Genomic DNA, 17,056 nt, shown 5'->3' with positions numbered 1-17,056 from the left:
GGGTGAGGTGCAGATGGCTTAGTATGGGATGGTCAGAAAAGGCCTGAGTTCTTACAGTTCTGAACGAAGTCACTGTGCCCCAACCTGAGGGTCTCAGTTCTGGGTTCTCGGTTTGTACATCCCCCAAATAAAGGGGTTGGCTTCCACTCTTCGCACTGGCTTGGTGGCTTGGTCGCTTGGTCCGGTCAGCCTCACGCTCTGGGTTCCATTTCCTGAGCGGGTCAGGCTGGAAACAGACCGGGCCGTGGCTCCCTGCCGCCCGGTTGTCACCTAACATGAGGTCGCCCGGGCCTCCCTTCAACCGGCGGAGGATCCCTGAGGTTCCCAGAGGAGCCTGAGCCCCGGGCGGCTCGCTTCCGGGCGGGGCCCACCTGTCCCGGCCGAGCCCCTAGCGGGCGCCCCAGGTGGCTTAGGCGGGGAGGAGCCGCGCCCCGCCCCGCCCCGCGCGGCCGGAGCCAACGCCGGCCCCCGGCGGGCGCGCTCGGAGCCGAGGCCGGGAGCCGGGCTGGGGTCCCGAGAGGCCCCGCGGGCGCGGGCGGCATAGGTGAGCGGGGAGGCCGCGGTCAGCTGGGGGCGGTGGTCGGCCGGGGCCGGGGGACCCCGCGCGTGGGACGTGCGGAACGGCGCGGCTGTGGCGGGGCCGTGGAGGGCCGCGGTGCGGTGGAGGGGCGGGGGTCCCGAAGCCGCCGGGGGGCTAACAGCTGGGAACACCTGGACGGCGGGGGAGGGCGGCGGAGGGTCTCCTGCTCCGCCAGGGCACCGCCGAGCGTTTGCGTGGCGCTGGTAGGGAGCGGAGAGGCGGGGGCCCGGGCTGCTGGGGAGAGCCGGAGCTGCGGCGGGGGTTCGGGCAGCGGAGGAGCCCAGAGGAGCTCCCGCCTCTCTCTCTGCGGCGCGGCACACGGGTCCGCGTCCTGCCGCTGCTCTGCCCGGCTCTTTACTTTTGGTGGTGGTGGTGATTAAAGGACCTACGCACCCGGGTTAGTTTGTTCCTTGGGCGCTGAGTACGCTCGGCTGCTCTGACTCTAGGGGCCTTCGGTGGGAAGACTGCAGGTCTGTGTGCCCTGGGGCGTTGTGGAGATGAGGGCGGAGGTGGAGTGCCTCCATCTCCCAGGACCCAGCCATCCAAGAGAGAAGGAAAAGGTCTAGAGTGCTCTTTAAATTCCAGTTACTAGCTATGTGAGCTTGAGCAACTTGCTTCACTTCGCTAATGCTCAGTTTCCTCAAAGGCAAAATGGGTATTATAGTCATTAAAATAGCTTTAAGTTATCTCATGTTCACAAAGTGCATGGCACGAAGCTTGGTGAAAGTTCTCTCCATTTTTTTCCCTATGAGTGTAACACTTTATGCCTCCCAGAGGTCTCTGCACATTTCTGAACAGAAGGGGGATCCAGGAGGCTTAGATTACCCTCCTTTAGGGTGAAACCCTAGTGTGGTGGCGGTGGGGTGTGTGTGTGTGTATGTGTTTTGGGGGTGGCATTTCTTTCTTTCTTTTTTTTTCTTTAATCACTCTGACTTATTCACTGCTAGGCTACTTTTAGGCTCTTTTACTTCCTGATGCCATCCGAGAGGCAGTCGATCGAAAGGTGCAGATAGAGGGGTGTTATCAGCCTGCTTTCATCATTATCAACTGTGTCTGTCAGAATTCTTTTGAGTTGGGTGTTGGTCACTTGAAAATTGCCTGATGTAATAATATGGAAATTGGGTCACAGAAATGAAAAAGGCTGAGGGTTTTAGCTTCAGGCATGGCTACATCCAGGGGCTCACATGTGGTTGCAGGGATCATTCTCTCTCATACATGTCTTAATTCTTTTCGCCTTCTGTGATGACTGGTTTTTAATATGAGGTGATAAATAGCACTGGCGACTTCAGGTTTATCCACTCCTTGGGGGAGGGGAGAGTCTCTCTCTTCTTCCAGCTTTTTTGTCCTTACAGCAAGTCTTACTGATAGGCTAGACCAAAGCTGGGCCAAGTCATCTCTGTGCATAGGGAGTGGTGGTAAGAGTGATACGGATATTCACAATAGGAGTGAATACTTTACCCAGGTGTCACCAGTGCCTGGGGATTTGTTCAGCTCCATTTCAGCTGCTGGCTGGAGAGGGGCAGTTCCCAGTGAGAAGTCTGAGTTCTGGGCAGATAAAAATAGTACATGTCCATTGCACTATCTCTGCCTTTGCTCATCACCACCAAAACGAAGTCTATAGTAGAGTGTAGACAGCCTGGGTGCCATATTCAGTCTGTCAGTCATCAAGTCTTTATCCAAGGCATGGGAAGCATCCTGTGTGTTCATCCTTCCATTCCTTGTTTTGTTGATCATTCATTCAAGAGGACCAAAGTGGAGTCACTTACGCTAAGCTCAAACTGAGTGTTAATTTCAGTATGCCAGGGCCTCTGCCAAGGTTGAAAAATGCTTCTTTGGAGGAGCTCACAGTCTGGTGGGAAAGGCAGATGTGCGGATAACAGTGCTTGGGACCGTTTAACTGTCTGGCATAGAGTGAAGACTTCCCAAGGAGACTGTAGTGGTGTTCAAAATTGGAGATAGTAGGGCTGCTTGAGGAGAAAAAGCCGGAGGGACTTCCCAGGCCATTGTGGTGGGCAATCAGTGCTTGCTGTTGTAAGTTACGTGATTTAGGTTACTTTACTGTCTCACTTAAGAAGTCTGCAGGAAGTGGTTCACAGTGGTCACAGCCCTCTTGGTTGGATTCGCTTGCTTTTCCCTGCTCTGCCACAGGTTGACTATGGCTCCATCATGGCTGTGGGTGATAACTTCCAAAACAGAAGGGAGGGACGGTGTTTGTCTAGAAAACAAAGGACAAGATTTCCCAGACGTTCCCTAGGTCATTGGCCAGAATGGTCACATGCCCACCCTAAACCGGTCACTGGTGAAGGAGAAGAAGGTGGGCTATAATTGTTTTATCCATGCCATCTTCTGGAGCTGAGAGAGGGACTCAGCTTCCACACACTGATGCCCCTTATCTGAACAAAGCTGTAGTTCTGCTAGCAAGGGAGGAAGGGAGATGGCCTCTCAGGCTGTTAGGTAGGCAGTCAGTCCATGGTTTTTCCCATAGGCAGGGACAGATGGTGAAAGGGCTGGCCTGTACGGACAGTCGGGAGAAGTGCAGGACAATAGAAGTACAGAGTGTGGCTGAGGGCAGAGAAGAGTGAGGCAGGAGACACCGGCAGAGACACAGGTAGAGACTCGACTCTAACATAGAGTACCCAGTGCGAGATATCATTCTGGCTATTGCTAAGAAGCATAAATCTTGGTCCCATTCTTCAAAGAACTTACACTTAAACATTTTTTTCTGAGTTTTTCATATTCCCGTTGGCAACAGCAACAATGGCTTACTCTATGGTGATGATTCGGTAGGAGTGGGTTAGGGTGGAGGAGTTGGGGTTGGGGGGATGCGTATAGTTTGAAAAAGCCTCACAGCTGGTTCTGGTCTGCGTCTCAGTCCCCAGCACCTCCCCTCCACCATCTCCTGTGCTTCCCGTTGAGAACACTCGCTTGTTCCAAATCATGGCTTCATTTCAGTATTGTTACCTGTCTTCAAACTAACAGGCTGGGACTTGGTGAAGATGCAGTTAGTGGGAGATCCTGGGCAAGAAAACAGTTGTCCTGATAGTAAATCAGTGGGCGAATTGTCTGTAGTTGTTTTGGTAGGAAACCGGCCTCAACTGCTAATTGCTTTTAAAGCATTTAGCCTGTTTTCATTGGAAGTGGGAAGGGATTGCTGCTTTTTGTTTCCATCTGATATGGCAGATGTTGGTGGACATTTGGAGTTAGATTGGGCAACAAGTTGTCCATCGTCCATATCTCGTTGGCACAGAAATTGGCAAAAAGACTTGGTCACTAATCCTGAGAGGAGGAAGTGGAGGGCAGCATATTTTCCATCAGCAGTGCTGTTATGGGATGTTCAGGATCACTGGAAAAACATGAAGGAATGGGGAGGGAGAGATGTCTTGGGAAGTCATTGGTTCACAAATATTTATTGAGCATCTACGGTGTGCCAGACCCTGTTTTGGGTGCTGAGGGTAAAAGAGTACACAAGAAAGACAAATCTCGGGCGCCTGGGTGGCTCAGTGGGTTAAAGCCTCTGCCTTCGGCTCAGGTCATGATCCTGGGGTCCTGGGATCGAGCCCCACATCGGGCTCTCTGCTCTGCAGGGAGCCTGCATCCTCCCCTCTCTCTCTCTGCCTGCCTCTCTGCCTACTTGTGATCTCTGTCTGTCAAATAAATAAATAAAATCTTTTTTTTTTTTTTTAAGATTTTATTTATTTATTTGACAGACAGAGATCACAAGTAGGCAGAGAGGCAGGCAGAGAGAGAGGAAGGGAAGCAGGCTCCCTGCTGAGCAGAGAGCCCGATGCGGGACTCGATCCCAGGACTCTGAGATCATGACCTGAGCCGAAGGCAGCGGCTTAACCCACTGAGCCACCCAGGCACCCAAATAAATAAATAAAATCTTTAAAAAAAAAAAAAAAAAAAGAAAGACAAATCTCTCTGCTCATCGCACTTACAATCTACTAGAAGGGAACCTATTTATTTATGTTTTGTCTCATATTTCAGTTGAAGAGAAGTACTAAAAGAGAAATAAGTTATCGTCAGAGGGGAGGGTGGTGGAAGGGTGGGCAGAATGGCTGAAGGGGAGTGGAAGATACCGGCTTCCAGTTATGGCATGAATGTCATGGGAATATAGTCCACGGTATTGTAACGGCTTTGTATGGTGGGGGCCACTGGATTTGTGGTGAGCATAGTGTGACATATAGGCTTTTTGAATCAGTCTGGTGTGTATCTGAAAGTAATGTTACATTATGTGTCAGACATACTCAAATTTAAAAAAAAAAAGACTCAAAAAAATAAAACAGGGTCAGAAAAGAGTGCAATAGTTGGAAACAAGCTGGGCATAGTGCTGGAAATCTTCAAGGTTTATTCTTTCTCTGGTTTCCAGCAGAGAAGTATGGCCCGAGCCAGCGTGATATTCGGGAGGAAAAGACATTCACTTGGATGTCAAGACACTTCCCTCTTGGAAGAAGAGGGTTATATGTTGAATAACTTGATTTTAAAAGATTTCTTTCACACAGATTCTCTTTGTTTCTTTGTTATACTTCACATTGTTCCCAAACATGATTTATAGTGACTTACAAAACGTGGTACCAGCTGGTGAGAAATAAGTGAAGAAATATGAGCAAAGGGAAAATAAGAGTCATTTCTTTCATCATTGGGTTCTAGAATTGTTTAGTTTTGGTATCAGGGAGAAGGAGGAAGTATGGTGATTAAAAATGTGATTCATGCTCAGGTGAGAAAATAATTTTTTTTAAAGATTTTATTTATTTATTTGACAGACACAGACTACAAGTAGGCAGAGAGAGAGAGAGGGAAACAGGCTCCCCGCCAAGCAGAGAGCCCAATGCGGGGCTCGATCCCAGGACCCTGGGATCATGACCCGAGCCGAAGGCAGAGGCTTTAACCCACTGAGCCACCCAGGCACCCCGAGAAAATAAATTTTTATGCCTCAGAAAGTTATAACTTTTTTGTTTGTGTGTTTAAAGAGCCAATTTTATTTGATGGGAAAATTAGTCTCTTTATGAAGGGCTTCTACAAAATTTATCTCCTGAGTTCAATGAAAACTAATAGTTTCTTTTTTTTTTTTTAGGTCAATATAAACTACATCAAAGGTTGACAGAGATCAAAAGGCTAGTTCTGGGTCAAATGATATGGTCCAAAAAAAAATTGGTGAGGAGTTTTGTTTAGACTCTTAATGGACTGGAAAAAATATACAAATTCAAATAAAAATTTAAAGCTTTTAAATGTTATGCAGTGGTGATTTTGATTGCCTATTTTTATTGGGTTGTTTGTTTTCTTATTGTTGAGTTTTGAGAGTTCTTTACCTAACTTGGATGGAAGTTCTTTGTCAGAAACGTGTTTTGCCTGAATTTCTCTCAGGTTGTGCCTTATATTTTTATTCCCTTTATTTATTTATTTTAAAGAGAGAGACTGAAAAAGAGAGCGAGTGGGGGCACAGAGGGAGAGAGAGAGAATCTCAAGCAGATTCCCCACTGAGTGTGGAGCCCAGTGTGGGGCTCTACCCCACAACTCTGAGGTCACAACCTGAGCCAAAATTAAGAGTCAGTTACTCAACTCAACTGAGTTCACCCAGGCACCTCTGGAATTGGTTTTTATATATTGACATTATATTTGGTTACCTTCCTAAAAATCACTTATTCTAGGGGGCTTATTTGTAGATTCTTTGGATTTTCTACACAATCATGTCATTGGTAAATAAAGATAGTGTTATTTCTTCCTTCCCGGTGTGGATGCCTTTTATTTATTTATTTATTTATTTATTTATTTATTAATTATTGCACTGGCTAAGAATTCCAGTATAATGTTAAATAGAAGTGGTGAGAGAGAACATTCTTGCGTTGTTTGTTGTCATGGGGGAGAAATAATCAAGTTTTCACTATTAAGTATGATGTTAACTGAGGCCAGATGCCCTATGAAGTTAAAAAATTTCCATTGTATTCTGAGTTTACTGAGAGTTTTTATTCTGGATCAATTTTGAATTTTGTTGAATGCTTTTTCTCCATCTGTTGACAAGATAATGTGATTTTTTCCTTCATATTTAATACAGCAAATTATACTGATTGATTTTCACACATTGAACCAATCTTGTATCTCTGGGATAATTTCACTTGGTTGTGATGTATTTTTGGAAGAGGCTGTGCAGGATTGGTATTATTTCTTACTTTAGTGTTTGGTAGAATTCATTAATGAAACCATATAGGCCTAGAGTTTTCTTTGGTAGGTTTTTAGCTACAGATTTAATAGGTATAGGTGCACTTAAGGTTGCCTATTTCTTGATAAGTTTGGGTAGTTTGTATTTTTTAAGGAATTGTTCTACTTCACGTAAGTTGTCAAATATATGGAGATAGAATTTTTTGTGGTCTTCTCATATCATCCACTTAATGTCCATGGAATCTATAGTGATTTTCTCCTTTCATCCCTGATACTGGTAATTTGTGTCTTCGATATTTTTCTTATTCTATCTAGAAGGTTATTAATTTTATTGATCTTTTCAAAGATCCAGATTTTTGGTTTCATTAATTTTGTCTGTTTTTCTGTTTTCAATTTTATTGCTTTCTGCTCTTTTCTTTAATACTTCCTTCTCCTTACTTTGGGTTTAATTAATTAATTAATTAATTATGTTGCTTTCTTAATAGCTCATTTTACTGATCTGAGATTTTTCTTCTGTTTTAATGTAAGCGTGTAGTGCTATACATTTCCCTCTAACCACTGCTTTAGCTGCATTCCACAATTCTGTTATGTGTATTTGCATTTTCACTTATTTAAAATTAAAATATTTAAGAATATTAAGAGAATTCCTCTTTTTTTTTTTTTTAAAGATTTTATTTATTTATTTGACAGAGAGAAATCACAAGTAGGCAGAGAGGCAGGCAGAGAGAGAGGAGGAAGCAGGCTCCCTGCTGAGCAGAAAGCCCGATGCGGGGCTTGAACCCAGGACCTGGGATCATGACTTGAGCCGAAGGCAGCGGCTTAACCCACTGAGCCACCCAGGCGCCCCAAGAGAATTCCTCTTAATCCACATGTTATTTGACTGTATATCATTTAATTTTTAACTATTTGGGAATTCTCCAGAAGTCTTACTGTTACTGATTTCTAATTTAATTCTGTTATTGTCTCACAATATAATTTGCATGACTTCTGTCCTTTTAAATTTGCTAACCTTTGTTTTATGCCCCAGAATATGGTCTGTCTTGGTGAGTGTTCAATGTGTACTTGAAAAGGATGTGTATTCTGCTATTTTTGGGTAGAATGTTCTGGAAATTTTAGGTCTTCTCTGTCCTGATTTTCTGTCCATTTGTTTTATCAATAACAGAGAGGCATGTTGGAGTCTCCAACTATAAATGTGGATTTTTCTATTTCTCTATTTTTATATTTCTATTTCTTCTATTTTTGTTCTATCACTTTTTGCTTCATGTATTTTGATCACCTGTTCTTAGGTACATGCACATTCAGGACTGTTATGTCCTTTTGGAGAACTGATCCTTTTATTATTATGTACTATTCCTCTTTTTCCTTGTTAGTATTCCTTGTTCTGGGTTCTACTGCTTTGGATGTTCATAATATAGTTACTCCAGCTTCCTTAATTTAGTGTTTGTTTCCTGTATCTTTTACTTTTCTTTTACTTCTAGCCTGTCTGTGTCTGTATATTTAAAGCAGGTTTCTTGTAGACCTCAGAGTCTTACATTTTTCACCTATCTGACAATATCTATTTTTCAGTGTGTTAGACTATTCACATTTACTATGCTGTTAAACTTAATTAAAATCTGCTATTTTGGGGCGCCTGGGTGGCTCAGTGGGTTAAGCCGCTGCCTTCGGCTCGGGTCATGATCTCGGAGTCCTGGGATCGAGCCCTGCATCGGGCTCTCTGCTCGGCGGGGAGCCTGCTTCCTCCTCTCTCTCTGCCTGCCTCTCTGCCTGCTTGTGATCTCTCTGTCAAGTAAATAAATAAAATCTTAAAAAAAAAAAAAAAGAATCTGCCATTTTGCTAGCTGTTGAGCCACCCAGGTGCCCCTCTCCTTTGTTTTTGAAATTTATTTCACTGGGTCTAGAATTTTGGGTTGACAGTTTATTTTTTCTTTTAGCACCTTAAAGACACTGCTTTATTGGGGTGCCTGGGTGGCTCAGTGGGTTAAAGCCTCTGCCTTGGGCTCGGGTCATGGTCCCAGGGTCCTGGGATCGAGCCCCATATCAGGCTCTCTGCTCAGCGGGGAGCCTGCTTCCTCCTCTCTCTCTGCCTGCCACTCTGCCTACTTGTGATCTCTGTCTGTCGAAGAAATAAAATCTTTAAAAAAAAAAAAAGGCACTGCTTTATTGACTTCTTACTTGCATGCTACTGACAAGATGTCTTCTACAATCCTTATCTTCTTTTATATTCAGTGTTTTATTTTTCTACCACTACATTCAAGATTCTTTTTGTTGGGGCACCTGGGTGGCTCAGTGGGTTAAGCCTCTGCCTTCGGCTCAGGTCATGATCTCAGGGTCCTGGGATCGAGCCCTGCACTGGGCTCTCTGTTCAGCGGGGAGCCTGTCCCCCAGCCCCCCGCCTACCTCTCTGCCTACTTGTGATCTCTGTCTGTCAAATAAATAAATAAAATCTTTTTTTTTTAAAAAAAGATTCTTTTTGCCTTTGGTTTCAGCTGTTTTAATATGCTGTACCTCTGTGTGCATGTGCGTGTGTGCCTACACACGTGTACATATATGTACATTCTTGCACATCCTGCTTGATGTTCTTGAGCTTCTTGGATCTGTGGTTTGGTGTCTGTCATTAATTTTAGAAAATTCTCAACAATTATTTCTTCAGAGATTTCCTCTGCTCCATTTTCTTCTCTCCTTCTGTAATTTGATTACACCTAGTTTAGAACATTTGATTTATTCCAGAGCTGTTGAACACTTTGTTTTGTTTCATTCTTCTTTTTATTGTTTCTTGTTTTAGTGTGGGCAATTCTGTTGACCTGTCAAGTTCACTGACTCTTTTCTTGGCTGTGTCAAATCTGTGGAAGAATGTTAAAAGCCGTCTCCATTTCTGTTACCGTGTTTAGCCTTTCAAGTTTTTTTCATTTTATTCTCCCTTACAAGTCCTATCTGTCTGATAAAATTAAGCATTTAATCTTTCATGTTGTCCATTCTTTCTGTTAGGGCCTTTTACAATTAATTACGGTTATTTAAAATTTAGTGTCTGATACCTTCAACATCTGTTTTATATCGGAGTTTGGTTCAGTTTGTTGCCCTTTCTTGGGAGTCTTCTTTCTTGCTTGCTTTTTGTATGCCCTGTGTGTTTTGTTGAGCACTGGACATCTTGTGTAGGACCTGAGAGACTGAGATAATAGTTTTTATGTCTGGAAATGGTAGTGCCTTTCTATTTCTGCTAGACCTTTAGTGTGGGGTTGATCACTCTAATCAGGATTTGAACTGGATTTGAGGTTTGTTGTTGGTATGGTTATTCTCATTGCACCATACTCTTCAAATTCCTCTTGTGATAGTCTGAGTTTGGAGCTGGTTGGCCAGAGGGGTTTTCCTAATGTCTGTCTCAGTGTCAGCCTTAGGTTTTCCTTTTGTGCTGTACCTCCAAGTGGTCTGGCTCCATGCTCTGTCAACTTTTCCAGCAGTATTCTGTTGTTGTTTGTTACTTGATGCCTATTAGCCGGTGTCCAGGTGCATCAACCTCAGGTAAACAAGTACTTGTTTTCTCTCTTCCTGTAGGCATCTGCTTCTCCTTAGATTTGGGGCTAATTTATTTCCCTATGACCTCAGCTTTCCAGTGGATTCAAGAATGTTCTGGACTTGCCATTTGTCTGGTTCTTTATTTGTTGTGAGCATGGGAGTGATGCTCTCTTCAGCTCTCTGCACCCTGGGCAGAAATTAAAAGCCTTGATATGATGCTTTCTAACCCTTTTTATGATGTTTATATAAATCCTGGGGCTGTTTCCCTTCCCTCTGTGTTTTATAGAGTGTCATTTATACATTTTTTTTAAGATTTTATTTATTTATTTGACAGACAGAGAGCACAACTAGGCAGAGAGGCAGGCAGAGAGAGAGAGAGGAGGAAGCAGGCTCCCTGCTGAGCAGAGAGCCTGATGTGGGGCTCGATCCCAGGACCCTGAGATCATGATCTGAGCTGAAAGCAGAGGCTTTAGCCCACTGAGCCACCCAGGTGCCCCTCATTTTTTCATTTTATACCTATAAATCAGTGTTTCTCAACTCCGGCCTGAAGAGCATTAAACAAAATACAAATTTTTAGTCCCAGTGTTTTAATTGATACATGTTGGGATCCAAGCATGGATATCTTTTAAGTGCTCCCCAGGTAATTCTCATGTATATCTAGGTTGAAAATTGCGGTCTAAGTATCCCCTACAGCTTCTTCTTTCACAGAGATGCTCTTCCAGCATAAGCAACCAAATAAAATTTCAGGCTATATACATTTGCCCTTGTGACTCCATCAGATTATTTTCTCCTAATTGTGCCTTCAATGATAGTTAATTGCCTGTGATATAGACTGATAGTCTCATAGAATGGGGGAGGAAACAGAGTTCTTCTCATTTAACTCTCTGCTTAATGAATATCCTCATGGCGGTCTATGGCTTTAGCTCTGCTTGAAGTGTTTCAGGGGCTGGAAACTCTCTGCCACTCAAAACAGTAAACCTCAGTGTGAGATCGTTTTCCTTGATAGAGGTGTTTTCCTTCTATTGAATTGAAATAAATCCTTCTATAATCTCCCAAATAATTTGCCTGATCCACAGCCTTGCAGACTGTTTTGTAAACATCTGTTTTCATGATCCAGTATGTGTTCACTTGTGCACATACATGCACACACACACATTCATATCCACGACAGGCATTTTATGAAATAGCATTTACCGTAAGTCTTGTACTTCTAAATTGATTGCATGACCCGCCAGTGGGTTATTTATTTATTTATTTTTTCAGTATGGGAAGTGCTTCTGCAGCCCATCTTTCACTAGACAAGCTCTCATTCCCAAAGGTTTCAAGACAGCTCTCCTGGTACCTCAGCTTTGCTGTACCCGGTGTGATGCTGCTTCCTTCAGCTGTGTTTCAGCTAACCCCCTGCTCTGGCCAGTGTCATGCATTAGTTGGGCTGCACTGTGTGGTGTCCTCTGCAAATCAGTGGCTGAGTTCAGAAACCAAGGCTCCTCAGGGGGGCACATCTGTTCAGAGTAGAGAAAGGGAGGGTTCCTTGTCTTTTTCTAGACACTATTTCTAGTCAAGTGGCCCAATTTCAGTGGGATGTAAATTGCAGCCATCTCTTGAGGAATGTTGTTGATGGCTTTGTAATTGTTATGTGTCCTCCCACTTTTTCCATATTAATAATGCATTATCCTAATTAGCTATGTGTGCATCTTTATCTTCTGAAAGACTGTGAACTCCTTTGAGGTCAGGAAAAATATTTCATTCTTCCTGTCCGTAGTGATCACACCAATAAAATTAGTCTGTTGAAATAAATTTAAAAAACTACATTCCTGGTCAAGTAAACTTTGGCCTTTTAGCATTATTGCCTTGCTGACAATTGTGCTATCAACCTTATTTTCTTACCAACACAGGGCTTGATCGCCATGTATTTACTTAGGGAAATAGATAAACTGGGTAATTTAGTTGAACCTGTCACCTCAGTACTCACGCATAAGACACTGTGGTAGGTGCTCGGTGAGATGCCTAATATTTTACAGTCTACAACCTGACTGGAGTCATATGACATGCGTGGCGCGTGTCAGTGAGTCGTGTGGTGGGGGAGTGCTCTCAGAAGTCACGGAGGAAAGGCCACATGGGTGGTCAGGAAAGACTTGGTTCCAGCCTTGAAGCATCAGACACATGGAGCAAAAGGTGTTTTGGGGTGGGGGGATTTGGAGGGACAAGTAAGCTATTTTAGCATCTCCCAGGCTCTACAGAATCTCTGCTCTCTCTGGGAGTGGCTTGGATCCATGGGATCTGGAAGAAACTGCAGGTAAGATACAGAAGAAAATCTAATTTAAATTATTTCTGTAGCAGGGATTGATATCCACAGAAGGTCATAGGCACAGCTCCCTTTATCCCTACCCTTCATCTCAGCCTTCAGAGGCTCTGACTCTGACCAATGTGGTTTGTGTGTATTTCTGGAAGCTACTTCTTGTCATAGCAAGGTTCAGCTTTCCAGCAGTTTCAGGGCTGGTAGCTTTAGTGCCAGGTCGGAAAGTGCCTCTTTGTGACCTCCGTCAAGTTTTAGAGTGACTGTCCATAGCCACTGACCTAACTTTTTCTCTGCTTTCTCTTATCCAAGACTCTTACACGGATGTATTATTAAGAAATGTACATTCTCCAGGTGCCTGGGTGGTTCAGTTGGTTAAGACTTTGACTCCTGTCATGATCCCAGGGTCCTGGGATTGAGCCCTGCATCAGCTTCCCTGCTCAGCGAGGAGCCTGCTTCTCCCTCTGCCTGCCGTTTCTCCTGCTTGTGCTCTCTCTTTCTCTATGTCAGATAAATAAATTAAATTTAATTAAAAAAAATACATTCTTGGGCGCCTGGGTGGCTCAGTGGGTTAAGCCGCTGCCTTCGGCTCAGGTCATGATCTCAGGGTCCTGGGATCGAGTCCCGCATCGGGCTCTCTGCTCAGCAGGGAGCCTGCTTCCCTCTCTCTCTCTCTCTCTCTCTCTCTCTCTCTCTGCCTGCCTTTCTGTCTACTTGTGATCTCTCTCTGTCAAATAAATAAATAAAATCTCTTAAAAAAAAAATACATTCTCAAACTATGCTACATCTACCACTCTTCAAGATCAACTTCATCTATGGGACCATCTTCTGAGGATCCTTGTTCAGAGTAAAAAGGTGTCACCATCAAGATGTGGCATAAAAGCCAGATATTAACATCATCAGTGTCTACTGGAAACATTCATTTGGGGACTGTCTTTTTTTTTTTTTAAGATTTTATTTATTTATTTGACAGAGATCACAAGTAGGCAGAGAGACAGGCAGAGAGAGAGGAGGAAGCAGGCTCCCTGCTGAGCAGAGAGCCTGATGCGGGGCTCGATCCTAAGACCCTGAGATCATGACCTGAGCCAAAGTCAGAGGCTTAACCCTCCGAGCCACCCAGGCGCCATTTGGGGACTATCTTAACTGTGGTGAAAAATAGGGATGCTAGCACGTTATGAAAAAGGCACTGTGTGTGTGTTAGTTATCCTTTAGCAAAGGGTGGGGACTACAGTTCTTAAACAGTAACAGTAAGGGAACAGAAGTGAGGGCTATGAGTCAGCACCTGCTGCGCTGCGCTACAGGGTGGCTATTCGTATTATGGAGAAGCAGTGCACATGTGCTTCTCTTAGCGTCTAGTGCCAGAATGGTAGTTTATCTTCTGGGAAGAACTGAGAAATAAAATAGTACAGATCTAGATAATTCTTCCTATTTCTCTTTTTGCCTTGGCAGCCAGGAAGCCCAGAGCTAAATGTAAAAATACTCAACCATGTGATAACTTTATTTCAAATTCTAAGTACAGAGACATCCTATATTAAACTATATGATTTCACCTTTTTTTTTTTTTTAAAGATTTTATTTTATTTATTTGACAGAGACAGACATAGTGAGAGAGGGAACACAAGCAGGGAGAGTGCGAGAGGGAGAAGCAGGTCCCCCACCAAGCAGGGAGCCAGATGCAGGGCTTGATCCCAGGACCCTGGGGTTGTGACCTGAGCCAAAGGCAGATGCTTAATGACTGAGTCACCCAGGCGCCCCTGATTTCACCTTTTTAGAAACAGTAGCTGTTGCTTTTTCCTTATTACCAGGGTGATACATGTTCATTATAGAAAATGTGGAAAATAATAGATTGCCCCAACAATCAGATCTTTTCTCACCACCCAGAGATAGTCGCTGTTTGAACCATTCTCATTTTTTCTAAGCATGCATGTCTTTATATATGTGTGAATGTTATGTATATGTATTTATAAAAATGAAATGATACCTTTCACTCTGTACTAAAACTATTTTTTTAAAAGATTTTATTTATTCGACAGAGAGAGAGAGATCACAAGTAGGCAGAGAGGCAGGCAGAGAGACGGGGGGAAGCAGGCTCCCTGCTGAGCAGAGAGCCCGACTTGGGGCTCGATCCCAGGACCCCAAGACCATGACCTGAGCCGAAGGCAGAGGCTTAACCTACTGAGCCACCCAGGCGCCCCTGTACTAAAATTATTTTTTAGCTTAACCTTTATAATCATTTTCCATGTTGCCGTATTCTCCTGTGCAACATTAGTTTTAATGGCTAGTATATTTCATCATGAGGCTGTATCTTGCACGTTTCATTTGAACTAGGCTTTTTGCTATTATAAACAACTCTGTCATGTACCTCCTTGGAGCTAAATCTCTGAGCAGATCCACAATTATTTCCTTAGAATAGGATTTCTAGAAGTGGCATAAATACTTAAAATAATTAATACTTTTAGGCTCTAGATTTATATTTCTGTGTTGCTTTCAGAAGACATGAACTAATCTATTTTATCACCTAGGCTTTTATTTATTTTTTATTATTTATTTGTCAGAGAGAGAAGGAGGGGAGCAGAGAATGCACACAAGCAGGGGGAGTGGCAGAGGGTGAGGGAGAAGCAGGCTCCCTGCTGAGCAGAGAGCCTGGTTCCTGGCTCAAACCCAACCCCAGACACTGAGATCATGACCTGAGCCGGATGTCAGACACTTAACCAACTAAGCCACCCAGGCACCCCCAGAAACAGCGTTTCTGTCACTTTGGTAATCTATCAGAGGCATGTAACAATCTGAGAAAGGTTCATTTTTGAAAAAACTGCTGCATTTGGGGTAAGAGCAGTAGGAGTCTGTAGTGTTCTTGCCTGGGGCTGGCCCAGTCTCTTCACTACTCCCAGCTCAGGGGACTCAGAGGTGTCGACTCAGCAAGGGAGGCCATGTGGACCAGCCCCGGTGCTGCCAGAATCAAAGGCACTCACCAGTTTGCACTGGGGAGCCATGTGTGCACCTTCAGGGTATTTCCAATATTCCGATCTTATAAACTACATGGCAAGCAATCTTTAAAACTGAAGTGGTGGTATTAATAATTAGTTAGATTCTTAGAATTTGAATTATGGGAGCAAATTGGATCCCTGTTTCCAAAACTGTTCTACCAGTGAACATTTTCACCAGCAGTGTACAAGTATCTCACCATAATTGTTATCTTTAAATTGAGATAAACACGCATGCCATAAAATTTATACTGTTAAAATATGCAATTCAGTGGTTTTTAGTATGTTCCCTAAGTTATAAATTATCATCATTATTATGTAATTCCAAAATGTTTTCAAAACTTTGCAAAGAAATCTCATATTTATTAGTAATCATTCCCTGTTGCCTCCTTCTCTCGGCCCCTGGCAGCCATGAATTTACTTTCTTTGGATTTGCCTGTTCTGGACATTTCGTATAAATGGAATCATTCAGTATGTGACCTTTTGTGTCTACCTTCTTTTACTTAATGCAGTATTTTCAAGATTTTAAGGTTAATAATGTTTTTCAGGTTATAGCATAAATCAGTCCTTCATTCTTTTTCACGGCTGAAAAATACTCTGTAGTATGGATATAGCCCATTCTGTTAAACTGTTCATCTTCATGGAGGTTTGGGTAGTTTCCATTTTTTGGACTATTGTGAATAATGCTTCTGTGAACAATCATGTTCAAGTTTTTGTGTGCACTTGTGTTTTCAGGTCTCTGAAGGTATATACCTACGTGTGGAGTTGCTGGATTGTGCGGTTATTCTCTTTAGTTTTTTGAGGAACTGCCACACTGTTTCCAAAGCTGTTGTACCATTTTACATTCCTACCAGCAATGTTGTGAGGGTTCCAATTTCTCCACATCCTCACCAACACTTTTATTATCTGTCTTTATGCTTATGGCCATCTTAGTGGGTATGAAGTGGTATGTCTTTGTGGTTCCAGTTTGCATTTTCCTAATAAGTTATGGTGTTGAGTCTCTTTCATGTGCTTATTGCCCATTTGTATATCTTCTTTGGAGAAATGTTTACTAAGATCCTTTGCCAATTTGAACTCAAGTTGTTTGTCTTTTTATTGTAAAGTTGTAAGAATTCTTTATATATTCTGGGTATTAGACCCTTATCAGATATATGATATGCAAATATGTTTTCTCATTCTATAGGTTTTCTTTTCATTCCCTTGAGAGTATCCTTTGAAATACAAAAGTCTTAGTTTTGGTAACATCCTATTTATTTATTTTTTCTTTTTTCACTTGTGCTTTTGATGCCATACTTAAGAAACCATAGCTTAATCCAAAATTACAAAGGTTTACACCTGTATTTTCTTCTAAGAGTTTTACAGTTTTAGCTCTTCCATTTAGATATTTGATCTGTTTTGAGTTCATCTTTATATATGGTGTGAGTTAGAGATCCAAATTTACTCTTTTGCATGTAGCTATCCCGTTGTCCTGGCAACATTTGTTGAAGAGTATTCTTTCCCCATTGATTGTCATAACTTGTCAAAAATCAG

The 17,056-nt window shown here is 43.0% G+C and overlaps 1 protein-coding gene across 6 annotated transcripts in view; it reads left to right on the top strand.

The window, feature by feature from the left end:
• The first annotated feature begins 454 nt into the window (after positions 1-454).
• LYPD6B (LY6/PLAUR domain containing 6B) overlaps positions 455-17,056 on the top strand; it is a 178,128-nt gene continuing 161,526 nt past the window's right edge. For 4 of the 6 annotated variants that reach the window (XM_047723292.1, XM_047723284.1, XM_047723286.1 and 1 more), the window contains exon 1: positions 455-544. The gene's annotated coding sequence lies outside the window, so the exon portion shown is untranslated. The remainder of the gene's footprint in view (positions 545-17,056) is intronic. The other 2 variants (XM_047723285.1, XM_047723291.1) reach the window with 2 other exon arrangements.

The sequence above is a fragment of the Lutra lutra genome, chromosome 3, assembly GCF_902655055.1.
Source record: "Lutra lutra chromosome 3, mLutLut1.2, whole genome shotgun sequence".
In the NCBI taxonomy this organism is placed as follows: Eukaryota; Metazoa; Chordata; class Mammalia; order Carnivora; family Mustelidae; genus Lutra; species Lutra lutra.
Note: the sequence above shows the minus strand (reverse complement) of the source record. Positions and strands in the feature narration are given on the sequence as shown.